The sequence below is a fragment of the Pinus tabuliformis genome, chromosome 6 (genome assembly GCF_031772625.1).
Source record: "Pinus tabuliformis cultivar Carrire ecotype Pingquan chromosome 6, CPIR1, whole genome shotgun sequence".
NCBI lineage: Eukaryota > Viridiplantae > Streptophyta > Pinopsida > Pinales > Pinaceae > Pinus > Pinus tabuliformis.
Window position 1 is genome coordinate 1,598,814,795 of NC_142292.1, and position 15,167 is coordinate 1,598,829,961.

Below are 15,167 nucleotides of genomic sequence, written 5' to 3' on the forward strand. Positions count from 1 at the left end.
TCCTCAAAAGGTGAGAGATGTTAGAAGTTTCCTAGGCTTAGCTGGATATTACAGAAGATTCATTAAAGATTTCAGCAAGTTAGCCTCTCTATTGTTTGGTCTTTTAGGAAAAGATGTCAAATTTATATGGATCGAAAATTGTCAAGAAGCCCTAGATACCTTGAAAAGCAAACTTATGACTGCCCCAATTTTGAGAGGCCCAAATTGGGCCCTACCTTTCCACATTCACACGGATGCCTCGAACAAAGCAATAGGAGCAGCCTTAGGACAAATTGATGAAAAATTACCTTATGCCATATACTTTATAAGAAAAAATTTGTCGAAGGCAGAGTTAAACTACACGGTAACTGAGAAGGAACTCCTAGCTGTGGTGCATTCCTTAAACAAATTCAGACATTATATCACAGGCTATCAAACCTTTGTGCACACTGATCATGCTGCAATTAGATATTTAATGAACAAACCAGATGTAAATGCTTGCATTATTAGATGGTTGCTTTTACTACAGCAGTTTGATTTGACCATTGTTGATAAGCTTGGTAAAGAAAATGTTGTTGCTGACTTTTTGTCTAGAGTAAATTTGCTTGCAAATGAAGAAGGAATGGTGGATGATCAAATGCCAGATGAACACCTGTTTTCTATCTCAGTACTCTCTCCATGGTTTGCTAATATAGCAAACTACTTGGTTTCAGCACAGTTTCCACCACACCTGTCCTCAAAGGAGAAGAGCAAGATCGTGAGGAAAAGCGCCCCTTTCACCTGGATTGGGGGCAATCTCTTCAAACTTGGCCCAGATCAGATCTTGAGAAGATTTGTCATGGAGGAGGAAGTTTTTGACATTCCCCTGACCTATCATGACGGACCTTATGGAGGCCATTTTGCAGCAAAGAGGACTGCCTTCAAAATATTGCAAGCAAGCTACTATTGGCCCACTCTTCATCAAGATGTGAGGAGATACACCAGCCAATGTGATCGATGTCAAAGGATGGGGAAACCTACTCCAAAGGATGAGATGCCCATGCAACCTCAAGTGACCTTTGAGCCATTTGAGAAGTGGGGCATAGACTTTGTGGGTCCTATCAACTCTCCTTCAAAACAGAAGCAGTACATCATTGTGTGCACTGATTACCTGACAAAGTGGGCAAAAACAAAAGAAATCAAAGTAGCAACAGAGGAAAAATTAGTTGAGTTTTTAAGAGAAAACATATTCTACAAGTTCGGGTATCCAAGAGAATTGGTCACAGGTCAAGGCAGTCAGTTCACTTCCAATTTGATTGAAGACCTGCTCACACATCATAAAATCAAGCACAGGACTTCCACCCCATACCATCCACAAGCCAATGGGCAGGTGGAAGTCATTAACAAAGCTTTGGAAGGAATTCTGACCAAGGTAGTGAGCAGCAGCAGAAAAGATTGGGCATACCGATTAGTTGAGGCCACCTGGGCCTACAACACAACATGGAAGACCACCACAGGGTTCACACCCTATGAACTGGTATATGGGAAGAAGGCTTTGTTATCAATAGAATTTGAATACAATACACTAAGGATGGAAACTCAGCTGGACCTAGACCTCAGCCATGCACAGAAGGAAAGACTACTCTAGCTCAATGGATTGGATGAACAAAGATTGCAAACCCTCCTCCACACAAAGGTAGTTCAGCTTCAGAGGAAGATATGGCATGATAGAAATATCAAGGAGAAGCAATTCCAAGAGGGATATTGGGCACTGCTCTATGATTCAAGGTATAAAGACTTCAAAGGCAAGCTAAGGACAAGATGGCTGGGACCATACACTGTGGAAAGATGCAATGATAATGGTTCAGTTCTGATTAGAACCATTGATGAGGAAGCCATCCCCATGCTTGTCAATGGACATAGGTTGAAAATTTACAAGAAGCCCCTCTCCAAGTGAGAGTTCATTGAAGATCTGAATAAAACAGTGATGGTAGTGGGGCATGTCTCAGCCTCCACACACTGAAGAAACAGAGAAAAAAGGAAAAAATAATAAGGACTCAAGTGAAAACCTCCATGAGGCGCTTGAGTCCCATCATTGGGTTGAAAACCTCTTCTAAGGCGGCCCAGTGATGCAAAAAAAAAGAGAGAAAAAAGAGAATAAGATCCCTGGGTGAAAACCTCCCTTGGAGGCACCCAGGGTAGGCAATCAGGGTGAAAACCTCCTTGAGGCGCCCTAGTTGTCTTTCAAAAAAAAATAGAGAAAAAAAGAAAAAGAAAAATTAATTTTAATGTGCATTGCAGGTTGCAGGAGGACAACAGGGAGTAAGATAAGATGCCACAAAGCCTATTTCATCTCCTCCACACTCTTCTCCATCATTTCTGGCCTTTCTTCCACCCCATTGTGTTCTTTTTTCAGAAATTGTGTGTTCTACAGGAGGCCTTGTGTTTTCTACAGGAGGCTCCTGTAGAAATCACCGAGAGCCAAAAATGGTTCCAAAAGCAGTACTGAGGGGCTGGGAAACTTCATGAAGAGCATGTAAACCCTCCTACAGCTATCCACCCTCCTTTCCATCCATCCCACACTTGCATCACATCATCATCATCATTTTTAACTTCCTGTCACAGGGAAACACAGAAACCAGTTTTTAGAAAAAAACAAAAGAAAAAACAAAGGGAGCAGCACCTCAAATCTTACCTGCAGCTTACTAAGTACCTCTCCATCTCCATCAGCATCTCTGGCATCATCCTCACCGCTCCCAGCACAAAAAATCAGCTAAAATTTCAAAGGTAGAAGCAGCTATAGGAGCTCCTGTAGGAATTCTTGTAGCAGCTGATCCCATTAAAATCAAGCCACGGCAGAAAAATAAGTGCAACCATGGGATTGAATGAGACTTCTGAAGCTAGATCCAGCTACAGGATACTTGCACAAAACAACCAGCCACACACTAGGAATCACAAAGCATGCAGCAAAGGAAATACAAGCATGCAGCAGCAAAAGGAGCCAAAATGCCTCACAGCACATACATTCGACTCACAGGTAAGTGACTAACCCGCTCCTCTATTGCATTGGTGTAATTGAAAAATATGCATAAGTGAATGAGATGGTTAGGTTTGAATGAGAAAATGTGGCCAGTTAATTGGCCACCCTCATCTAGTTGACTGTGCTCATCTGGAGTTGACACCACACGTGCATGTAGTCAAACTCAGAGAAAAGTCCCAAGGATAGGTAGTCGAGGGTTTAAAAACTCTGATGCAATGATGGGAGGTGATTGCGGGAAGAAAGCATGATGACAAGGTGAGAGGGGACCAACGGTCCAAATATGGCAATGTACATTTTTTCTAGCTCACCCCCTCATCGGAAATATCTAAAAGAAGAAATAAGTACTCCTCCTCGAAACGCCTTCACCAACTTTTCTTTCATTTCATCCTCGTCCACTTAGCTGTAGTAAGCTCTTTGTCACCACCATAGCCTCAAAAACATCATTCTCCGTCAGTTTCATCCATCCTCCTGCTATCAGCACTCTACAAGAGCACTTATAGGTTCTATAGGAGCACCTACATGCAGTTCTATAGGAGTGGCAATAAGTTGTTTTTAAGGAGAAAACACGGGGTTTTTGCTCGATTTCTGGCTTGAGGAGGTAGGTTCTGTGTATACCCACCTTGATTATCAATATGTGCAAGGAATGATACGATTTTAAGGAGGAATTGAGTCCATAGAAGAAGAGGAATTACATACAAAAAAAAAATTGTCTTTTTCTTTATAAAAAAAAACACAGTTTTTCTCTGTTTTCCTGTTTTCTTCAAAATTCTTATCTCCATCATTTGGTGTGCAAAGGGGGTATAAGAAAAATGAAAGGGAATTCGTGAGGAAGGAGCCCACAAATTCAACCAGGCTCCATGAACATCCCCAGATAGTAGCCATATTCACCAGAGCAAACTGGATGCCATTTTTTGAGAAATTCTGAGGGTTTAATGAAGAAGTTGCTCGTGAATTTTCCCTTTCTTTAGTTCCTCACTCAAGGACCCATGCCACTGTTACTTTTAGAGGTCTCTCCATGGAAATCAGCCCAGAATTTATTAGTAGGATTACCACCCTTCCTCTTGGATTACCTTGGAGCAAAGATGAAAAACCAATTGGACAGTCTACCAAGAAAAACTTCTTCCAAAACAATGAACATCCTGTAGAAGACAAAAATGGCATTAGAAGGACAAGCATACCCTACCCTTGGGATGAGGCCAATTACCAAATCATCAAATATATTTCTTGTGAAGGGAGGTATAGCATAATCTATGGCTACCATTTTAGACTTCTCCATGAGCTGAGATATGGCATGGACACTCCAACACCCTAGAAACCCAGCATCCCGTATTTTCTCCTGCAGTCCCTCACAGAATCCAGCATTAAGTTGAAGGCAGGAGGTCCAGATCAGCTAGCTCACCATGGGTTAATTAAAATATTAGTGGAATAAGCCCTCCATACCTTCATAATCCCCATAGCATGGGAGATTTTGTGAAACATGACAGTAGAAGATGACATAAAGGCCCTCACATATGATATCAGTCCTTCTGATAGTGGGGAGGAGGAGTAGCAAGGGGGAGAAGGGGAAGAAACTGAGGAACAAGAAGGAGAGGAGGAAGAAACCAAAACAGAACAGGAGGAAAAAAAACCAACAGAGACAAAGAAAAAGACAGAAGGAGGAGAAAAAGGGGCAGAAAGGACCGAGGTGTCTCCTGAGACCCTAGAAAGAGAGGCAGCAGCTGCTCTCACTACCCTCAGCACCCCAATTAAACCAAAACAAAAGAGGAAGAGGCAGACCTCAATGTATTTCAGGGCTAGGAAGAGCACAAGGATCAAACAAGGAAAACCCCAACCTTCTTCTATAGTGCCCATTGCTATTGAAGATTCACCCTCTGGATAAGGGAAGGAATCCCCTTCTAAGGCACCTATCACTTATGAAATGGGGACTCTTAGATCTCCCACATGGAAGGAAAAAGTAGAACTACAGGACTCAAAAACAGTCCTACAGGAGGCACAGACTGTTCTACAGGAGACCCTGTCAAGACTACAGGAGACTGAAAAACTTGAAAAAAGACTAGAAGGATAGTCACAGGGGAAGGAGGAAGCAACAGAGGCTCAAGAACCTGACTCCTAGCCTAGTTTGGACTCTTAATACAATCTTCTTGAGGGGGGAAGAATCATTCCACAGAAATTTGCAATCCCACTTTTCTTTGAGTTGGAGAAAGAAAGAATAAGAAGCCATAGGTGGATGCAAATCACCAAATCCAAGGGAGTTGAGGATATTGGCCATATGGAGAATCAACTCAGAGAAATGGGCAAAGAACTAAGTGTTGTCAGACATAGAGAAGCAATCACAAGAACTCACCTTCAAACAGAAAATGAATTGCTAAAAAGACAGCTGCAAGAAAAAGAGACACAATTGGCATGCATGGCCAACTGGTCCATGGAGGCACTGCAATGCAAAACACCAGCAAAATCATATGGATTATGCCTCAAGGACCAATGGCTGCAATTTCAGATAAAGACTTTGGCACAAAGAGGCACAATGCCTTTCCAAGATTACAGACAGTTTATGGACCATGTGACAAAAGTTCATCAGAAGACAAGGCAAAAAGTGCAGAGTTCTATTTGCATAACATGGCCCTCACCGACATGAATGTGTGGACCCCAATGCTAGGCTAGGGGACCTACAACTAATGGCCATGGCATCATGGATGAATCATGAGGAATTAAGGGCAGTAGAGATAAGGAAGTTGATGATAAAGGAGCAAAATGAGTCCCTAATGATCAAAGCGGAGCCATTAGATCCCATGGCTCTCATCAGCACACACCAGCTGCTTGCAAATAATCCCCAAATTGCATATTTTGAGGACATGGAAAGGTTACTTGGTGATGATTGCATTCATGCTTGTATGAGGAGGTGGAACAACCTACCACACAGTTTGCAGATCAAGGAGTATCACTCCCCAACAAGGATGCAAGAAGCATTAAGGAGAGTGCCATTATATAAGTGCTTTATGCAGAATTCGAAGGTCAATTGAATTAGCCTCAAATTGAGCCCCCCACTACTACTAGGCATGCTAGAAGGCAGAAAAGTGGAAGAAGAGCAACAACAGTGGGAAGAGGTGGACAGAAAGGCAGGGTTCCATGACAGAGAAGAGGACCTCATATTAGAAGCATGGGATGTTAGGAAGGCCATCAGGGCCATCAAAGATGAGGAGATGGACTAAGCTGCTTAGAGGATGAGCAACACCTTCAGTAGGGGGGTTCCTCTTGTTTATATTTCTATTCTTTGTTTCATTTTATGAATTAGTTGCTGTTAGATGAATTTCTTTCTTGGTTAAGAATAGGTTGTTTTTGGTGATTTAGAAGGTTGTTTCCATTTGAGTTTTCCATAGCAGGTTGAAAAGTGATAGAAAGAAGATATAAAAGGAAATAAACAGAGCCTTGGCCTCCTTTCCTCCCTTTGGGACCATGAATTGAGGCCAAGACCCTCTTGTTGCCAAAAAAAACACAGATTTACCTTCTCCATAGGATTTCTAGTGTTGCAGTTTGTTAGAAGGTTAATGCTTTGGTTTAGATCTCTTTCGCCATGCTCATTTTTGCCTTGCAATAAGTTTCCTTACATGCTTTCTCTCATTATAGCATTTTTAGCATTTCTTTCCATAGCTCATAGTCTAGATTAGCTTGATGCAAAATTATGTTTTTGGTGTACTTAATTTCCTTGCTTGATTGATCTCCTTGTTTGATTTTCAGGTCCTTTTACAGCAAATCTCTTTCCAAAGAAAGTCAACCTACCAGCCATCATATTCTCTCCCTGATCTATGCCCTACAAGTCGCCAAAAATTTCACCTCAAATCTTCCTTAGTTTTCTGCGTTTTTCCATAGGATTTCTTCCTCTCTCCCAACCATCTTTTCCTCTCCTAGCACTCCTTGGTGACCCCTAAGTGCCTTAACACATCATCCCAGCCTTCAGCTACCCTTTCCACCCACTCTCACTATTATAGACATTTTTGGGCACTACAACCCCAAGCATGCAATGTCCATAAACCAAGGGCTCCTAAGTCCCTAAAAGTGTTGTTCTAACCCCTAAAGGAACAAGGTCAACAGATTACATCTTCTCCCAGAAGTTATCCATGAAAAACTGCTCAGAATTGGTCAAAACAGGACCATTTCAGCTGCTCCACTGGCCAAGTGCGTTGCATCTCACCTAAATACACTGTGTGGATGCATTGAATTTCAAAAAGACCTTCTATAGGGTGCAATGGGCGAGAAATGACAAATGGCAGTGTCATTCCGCGAGGTGGAGAGGCAATGGAAACTTCCAGAAACTTCTCTTGTGACACTTGCCTCTCTGAATTCGACCAAGGATGAGTAAGAGATCATCAATCTCCAAGTGGAAGCAAGAACTATCAGAGGGAAGACACTAATCAAATCATGAGCTGACTCATCTCCATTACAGATATCTATATATGGATCCCTCATTCCAGAGATTCAGAGGCTGGAATTTTGCATATTGTAAGGAATTGTTGTTGGTTTCTTGAGACAAACATCAGATTGTTGGGTGATCTAAGCTTTGTATGAGGTGAAGAGGGGCTTCTTTGTTGAGAGGTTGATGCTGGGTCAGAACAATTGGTTCTAACTCCTCTTGGCTCTTTCTTGTTTATCAATAAAAGCTATTCTAGTTTTCCTCCATACTCTTGTGTCATTGATATTTGTTGCATTTGTATGGTCAATTTACATCTGATCCTAGATTGTTTATGATTATAGATCCATGTCTTTGTATAGTGCTATGCTATTGTGATCTTACAGGTACTTCGTGAAGCTGGGCGTGCAAGGGAACAAGTAGCGAAAGACTATCAAAGAAGAGAGGAATCAAATCAGGAGATTAGCACAAGACAAAGGTTGGTCTTTCTGTTCCTCTCTATCTATAATTCATAAAGGAAAAACGAAAGTAGCTTTACTCTGTTTGTTTCTAAGGCAGCTATCACACTTAGTGGGATAGATAAGTTCTATATAGACACTTTTCCCTGTAACAAAATGGCGACTCCACTGGGGAAGAATTAGTTTGTTTGTTTATCATTCCTTGTTGTCTATTTCATAAACTTATGGGTAGCATTCGAACTGCATTTGCCATAGCAAATGAAAAGTAGATAAATGCTACTTCAATCCATCTACTAGATCTGTTTATGATTTAAACAACTGATTCACAAACTCTCTGATTGCCCTTGTGATAGCTCTTAGATCCTCCTTAGATCTACCCCTAATTGTTGAGTTACTGATTACCTTTTGCTCGGCCAAAACCCATGAACTGAACTGCAAACTGTGACCCGGAACCCAAACAGAGTCTCGTTTCTGGCCCAGCGTAGGTACTGTTCAGAGAATCTGAACTTCAGCGCACTTCCCGAGTGGAGAAGGTGCGCTGCATTTCAAATTCTCTATGTTACAGGTGCGCTGATCAGACTAGGCTTTGTGCAGTGTTGGTTTCTGTGATTCATTCTTTCCAGTTCTATTCCTGAATTTTGCTGCCTGTGATCAGTATATGTCTATTTGAAACCCCTTTCCCTTGTTGTTATTCCACCTCCTTTGTACAAAAGAACTATAAATGTTTTTGTGTGTTTGTTTAATCATTTTCAGTTCTCCTTTGCAAAAGTAGCATAATCGTACTGTCGTCCTTTGATTTGAAACTGTCGCAAGTGTCGATTTCAATCGTAGGAAAGAGTTTGATTACTGTTGATGGTCGATTATCCTATTACTATTCTTTTTGGTCTGAATTTGTAATTTTTCCAGCGTCGAAAACAAGTATTCATTTCAAAATCGTAAGGTGTTGTGATCGTCTCCATTTTTTATTTCGAAAAGAAACTTGTTGATATTTGTCGCTTGAAAAGAAATTCAGATTTGTGCATCAACTTTCTTTTTATCATTCATATACTAAGAAAGATGAAAACAAATACATGCATGTGCATTTGCATTTAGACAGTCTGATTGGTTTGATTTAGGAAAGTGCATTTAGAGTGTGCTCTTTGCTCTTTGTGAAAAGATCCTGTCTTTCTTTCCTTAGTAGCTAGGATTTTCATTGCACAAAGAAGATAAAAAGATTGTTTATCATCTTAGATTGAATTTTAGGAATTACATCTACATCTCGTGGTGAACCTAAAAGTAAAAATTCATAAACAAGATCAACTATAAAATAAATTCAATGAATCTAACAACGTTGTGGAACTTAACGCGCAACATTTAGAAGTCTAGGCTAGAGACATATTCCGGCGTCATAAAGCCTGGTAACTGTTGTTCTCACTGATGGTTGGGTGATTCCTCCACTTTGAGACGATAAGTGCCAGTACGGACTTGTACTCCCACGTACCGTCGAGTATATTTTGGGAGACCCCAATAGGCTTAATCCTTTATCCATAGGAAGTCGTGTCTGCCGCCCTATCAATCGCAATGCACTGAACACAGCATTCGGGAAGATTGACTAACGTACCGTAAAAAGTATTCTGCAGTTTTGTGATTGGTTTGGTAATCCCTCTACCTAGATTTCCAGAGCAGTCCCTTTCATTCCTTTTCAAACTCTTTAATAGAAAAGGTCCATCTGAGCACTTGTCACTTCAGGCTCATTAAAAATCGAAGGAGACTAGAGTCATCTTTTGTTTTTTCTCGACTCTTAAAAATTGAAAAAACAAGTTGTGTCAAAGCGTCTAAAATTTATTTTAAACGGAATATTCATTAGCCTTTCCTACGTTGATCTTGGGTTGAGAAAATGGAATCCACCAACCAAGGAGTTCCCCTTGGAGGAAATCCTATTCCTTTCTCCTCTTGGGGAGATGTTGGTGCACCCCATATGGCCACATTGTCGCTTCCAGGACTGACAATCGGCTTGCCTGTATGGCTCTTCTCAACCTCTGTCGTTCAGAACACCATAATTCCTGAACAATCGAATCAGCAACTAGACGAGTCCAGAGTTACCCACCAACCTTCTACTTCCTCTAATTCTTCCTCTCCTCCTTCCTCTTCACTTGATGGGGCTGGTAAATCCAAAAGTCAAGTACCCAAGAAGAAGAAGGAAAAGAAGAAGAAAGAGAAGAAGAAGGAGGAGCCAAAAACGAATGGGGGAAAACGAGTGTCGTCTAGCGAAAATCCACACACTGCACCGACCAGGCCTAAATCGCCATGTGTCATTTGCAAAGGAGACCACTATCATAGAGATTGTCCTTGCATCCCTCGGATCTTAAGGGACTGGTCTCCTCGTTTGCACAACCCGGTGTCGTCAACCTCTGATGATCTTGTTGAAAACACACCGTCAACTAGTGAAAGTGAAGCCCCAGGACAAAAAGGAAAATATAGATTTCCTTGTAAACTGTGCGAAGGCGATCATGCCGTCCACCGTTGTCCCTTCTTAGACGAGGCTAAAAAAGTTTTGGACGATCGTCCAGTTTCACCATTACGACTTCCTCCTGGATACAAATAACTCTTGCCGAGTCCGTCACTAGTTGAAAATCCGGCTGGCCCGCTCAGGTGGTCGGTTGAAGCATCTATCATTGAAGACAAACCATCTGAACCCATACCAGACAAAAGTCAAAAGGTTGAGGCGGCAATTGACCCAGTCTTGCCTTCAGAGGTTCCATCTTCAGATGATACAGTCACCAAAGAGAACAAAGATGACACCATCCAAATTCTTTTCATAAGCACAGACTCCAACGAACATGGGGGAAATTTACCCGTTCCTTTACCGCAAGAAGGAAGTTCGTCAGAGTCGTCTATTCGGTCCCACCTCCAAGCAACCTAGTTGTCTCCTTCGACTAGAATCAACTAGGCAGACCCCGTTTACCAGCTAGTATACCATTCCGAATCATTGTTCAAATATATAGAATGGTTATGGCCGGTACCATCATAGATGAAGGGGCTTCTGTGAGTATCCTTTCCTCAACTGCTTGGAAAGCGCTTGGTTCGCCGTCGCTTTTGCCTGAGATAAGAAATCTAATAGGCTTTGATAAAGGAACCAGTCGACCGTTAGGGATCCTTCCCAATGTGCCCATAACATTGAGAGGGAAAATCGTTCAAATGAACGTAATGGTAGTTCAAGGACCCCTGGATTATAATCTACTCCTTGGACGAGACTATATTTATTGCATGGGAGCAATTGTCTCCTCACTCTTTAGAGTAATGTGTTTTCCGCACGAAGGAAGAGTGGTCAAGCTCGTAGACCAGCTTTCATTTCGCGGATCACACAGATCAAATAGTCATATACCATCCCTGAATGGTCTTTTCACGCAAGAAATGTCTCGATCCCCAGTCCGTCCGCCTGATGAGCGCGAGTGATTCGGGGGACATGACTGAAACCCAGGGGGCATGCACCCTGGTCTGCTTTGGCAGGAAAACTTTGGGTATAGGGTAGGTTTCCGCGAGAGTATATGACCTTCGTACTCCCGTCCATGATTGGAAGAGGGAGTTGGACTGGAATAAGATCCTCTTGTCAAAGTTATATGAGTTGGCGGGCATCGCCACTCACCTTTGTTTATTTCGATAAACATCGCCGAAGAAGTGTTTTGTTTACGCCGTAAATAGAGCAATCTTTGGTAACCTTTAAGAGGTAGACCTCTCTCGGTAAAACAAATTTTTTAACAGAAGAAAGAAGGGGTAACCTTGAAACTCTATTTTATACCTGGGGGCATGCAAACCTTTTGGAGTGCAAGCAAAGAGCGATCATTTATCTGGTTTTTGGATTGGTTGTTTCCTAACTTGCATAAAGAAAGGATGTGGGGCAAAACTCTAAAAATTGTTGTTTTATATATGAGACATTCTTATCACACGACTGGATTAATCGAGCAGTTTTAGCGCGGACTTCATGCTCGTTAAAAAATAAACATAAGAAATGAGCAAATGTTCCCCCAGAGTTTAAGCTCGTTAAAAAATGAACCAATTTCTGGTAAATAACCATCGTGAATGTAATACTTCAGCCTTTAAAGCCTTGGTCGTGTTTGCACTGTCACCTCCACTTTTGCATTGGCCTATCATTCACCTCCATTTGATTGTTTACCCATTTTGAGGAACAGCTGCGAAAAGTGATCCCACTAGCCATCCTTGTAACAGTGCCGTGATTGGAAAATTCCAAACCTTACCTGGAATCAGTTGCTACCCATTTTATCACTCGTTCCTCAAAAGACGAGTCTCCTTTAAGCTCTTTTCAACTGACTCGTAAAATATGAAAAGATTGCCAAGCCATTGGCCTCTCCAGCTCGTTAAAGGGACCGGAAGTGCTATCCCTCCTCTAAATTTTAATCTTTTTGGACCTGAGGGATTATTACACAAAAAGATCGAGCGCTTGTTTTGTTCGGCTCGTTAAAACTATCAAAAATTCATCCCTTCTGTATTGTTTTATACTTTTTCGGACTTAAGGGATTAGATGACGAAAAAGGAATTTTGGAGTTACCTTTACGTTCCTTTTCAGACTCTCTAAAATTGAAAAGGACCGAGTTGTCTTTGTCGTTAAACTCGTTAAAATTTTAATAGCGACAAACTTGTCTATAGACGAGAACGAGTTTCACTATCGCTAGGCTCGTTAAAACATAGCGATGGGTTTGCCCGAAGGGAAAATTATAGAACAAGCATATGTTATCCTCCTCAAGCTTGATAAAAATAAAGAGGTACTGGTCAGCAATGACTGGGGAAAATTGGGAAGAAAACTTGAAGAAACTTTGTTGGTAGCAAGTCGCTCTTGAACATGACACTTTCACTCTGCATCCAAGTCGGGTTGGATTGTTTCATTCACCAGTCACATCACCATGGTCCCATCACACCATCCACATTTGGGGTAATGCTACCAATCCATCATGTCAGTGTCGCTGATATGTTCAATAGAAGTCATTCAGAGAATTCACCTGTGTCTCGCCCACTACAATACATTTATACTCCATTCTTTAGTGACCGCCACCCTGAACCTTATATCACCAGATCATTTTCACCTCCATTAAAATCATTTGCTTCGTTCCCTGTCATTGATGTGGGATTCATTAAGGCCCTCCTATGATGGATCACTTCTTGTCGACATCAGCTCATTATCCAAGAAGTTGATCTAGGAACACCCCATTCAGTACTTTGAAGCTTGCATGCCTCAATGGCAAGTTTCTCACTTCCGGCGACAGGTTTACATCAATGACCTTCGACTGAAAGATTTTGCATGGTGTTCGACGCCAAGTCCTTTATTCACACCACGTGAATTGTACTGCAGTACCTTGAGGGTCATTATCATTATCGGTGATTCCTCTTGCGCTTGTTAACAGCTTACATCATCGGCTGGTAATCAAGCGATGTCTTTCCATGTTCGACTTCAGAATATTTCTCACATGGATAGGCTTGTACTTCGAGTGAAGATCGAATGAGATTGAAGACCCCAAATCTAGTTTCATCCATCTGGGCTGCGATATACATTCAGGAAAATAAAAATATCAAATGTACATCATGGCTGCACAGATAATCATCCAATCAAAGGGATGATGGCTCTATCAGAATCATCGGTCTTCACTCAAACGATTGTCTGTCCTATGTACATGAAAATGAATTTATAAAGCTGAGTATGGGAATGCCCGCCTCAGCTAGATCATGAAAATATTATGAAGATAATGTATTGTATTGTATCTTATTACAGGTCTCCTCCCAGCATTGAAAGAACTTCGGATCCTCATAATAAAGCATTTCACCTGACATCAAAAGATTAACGACCTCATGCTTTAGGGGGCAACTGTTATAGACATTTTTGGGCACTACAACCCCAAGCATGAATGTCCATAAACCAAGGGCTCCTAAGTCCCTAAAAGTGTTGTTCTAACCCCTAAAGGAACAAGGTCAACAGATTACAGCTTCTCCCAGAAGTTCTCCATAAAAAACTGCTCAGAATTGGTCAAAACAGGATCATTTCAGCTGCTCCACTGGCCAAGTGCATTGCATCTCACCTAAATACACTGTGTGGATGCATTGCATTTCAAAAATCCCTTCTATAGGGTGCGATGGGCGAGAAATGACTAATGGCAGTGTCATTCCGCGAGGTGGAGAGGCAATGGAAACTTCCATAAACTTCTCCTGTGACACTTGCCTCTCTGAATTCGACCAAGGATGAGTAAGAGATCATCAATCTCCAAGTGGAAGCAAGAACTATTAGAGGGAAGACACTAATCAAATCATGAGCTAACTCATCTCCATTACAAATATCTATATATGGATCCCTCATCCCAAAGATCCGGAGGCTGGAATTTTGCATATTGTAAGGAATTGTTGTTGGTTTCTTGAGACAAACATCAGATTGTTGGGTGATCTAATCTTTGTATGAGGTGAAGAGGGTCTTCTTTGCTGAGAGGTTGATGTTGGGTCAGAACAACTGGTTGTAACTCCTCTTGGCTCTTTCTTGTTTATCAATAAAAGTTATTCTAGTTTTCCTCCATACTCTTGTGTCATTGATATTTGTTACATTTGTATGGTCAATTTACATCTGATCCTAGATTGTTTATGATTATAGATCCATGTCTTTGTATAGTGCTATGCTACTGTGATCTTACAGGTACTTCGTGAAGCTGGGCGTGCAAGGGAACAAGTAGCGAAAGACTATCAAAGAAGAGAGGAATCAAATCAGGAGATTAGCGCAAGACAGAGGTTGGTCTTTCTGTTCCTCTCTATCTATAATTCATAAAGGAAAAATGAAAGTAGCTTTACTCTATTTGTTTCTAAGGTAGCTGTCACACCTTAGTGGGATAGAGCAGTTCTATATCGACACTTTTCCCTGTAACACTCACACCTTCAAAACCTTCAAAACGGCTCTCAGCATCCTCCTGTAGATCCCCTACAGCCTCCTGTAGATTTTCCTGTAGGCTTCTTTTTTAAGTCTGATTGCAGGAAAAGCCTCCAGAAGGCCACCTGAGACCTCCTAGAACCCATCCACACCATCCTACATCTTCTCAAGTCCTAAAACTGCCCTCCATCGCCACCTAATCACTACCACATTCACAATCAAATAAATTACATGCATAACAATTTCACATAAAAATCCAAAAAGATGTGTCTTTTCTCATTTACTTCTAGAAATAGCTTGAGTAGATGTTGTTTACTTCCTGAGTAGTTAATGGCATTCATTTCATGGTTTTTCGTCTCTCTTTCTGCAAAAGTAGGATTAGTTGGTTAAGTAGGGTTTGCTAGGTTTACT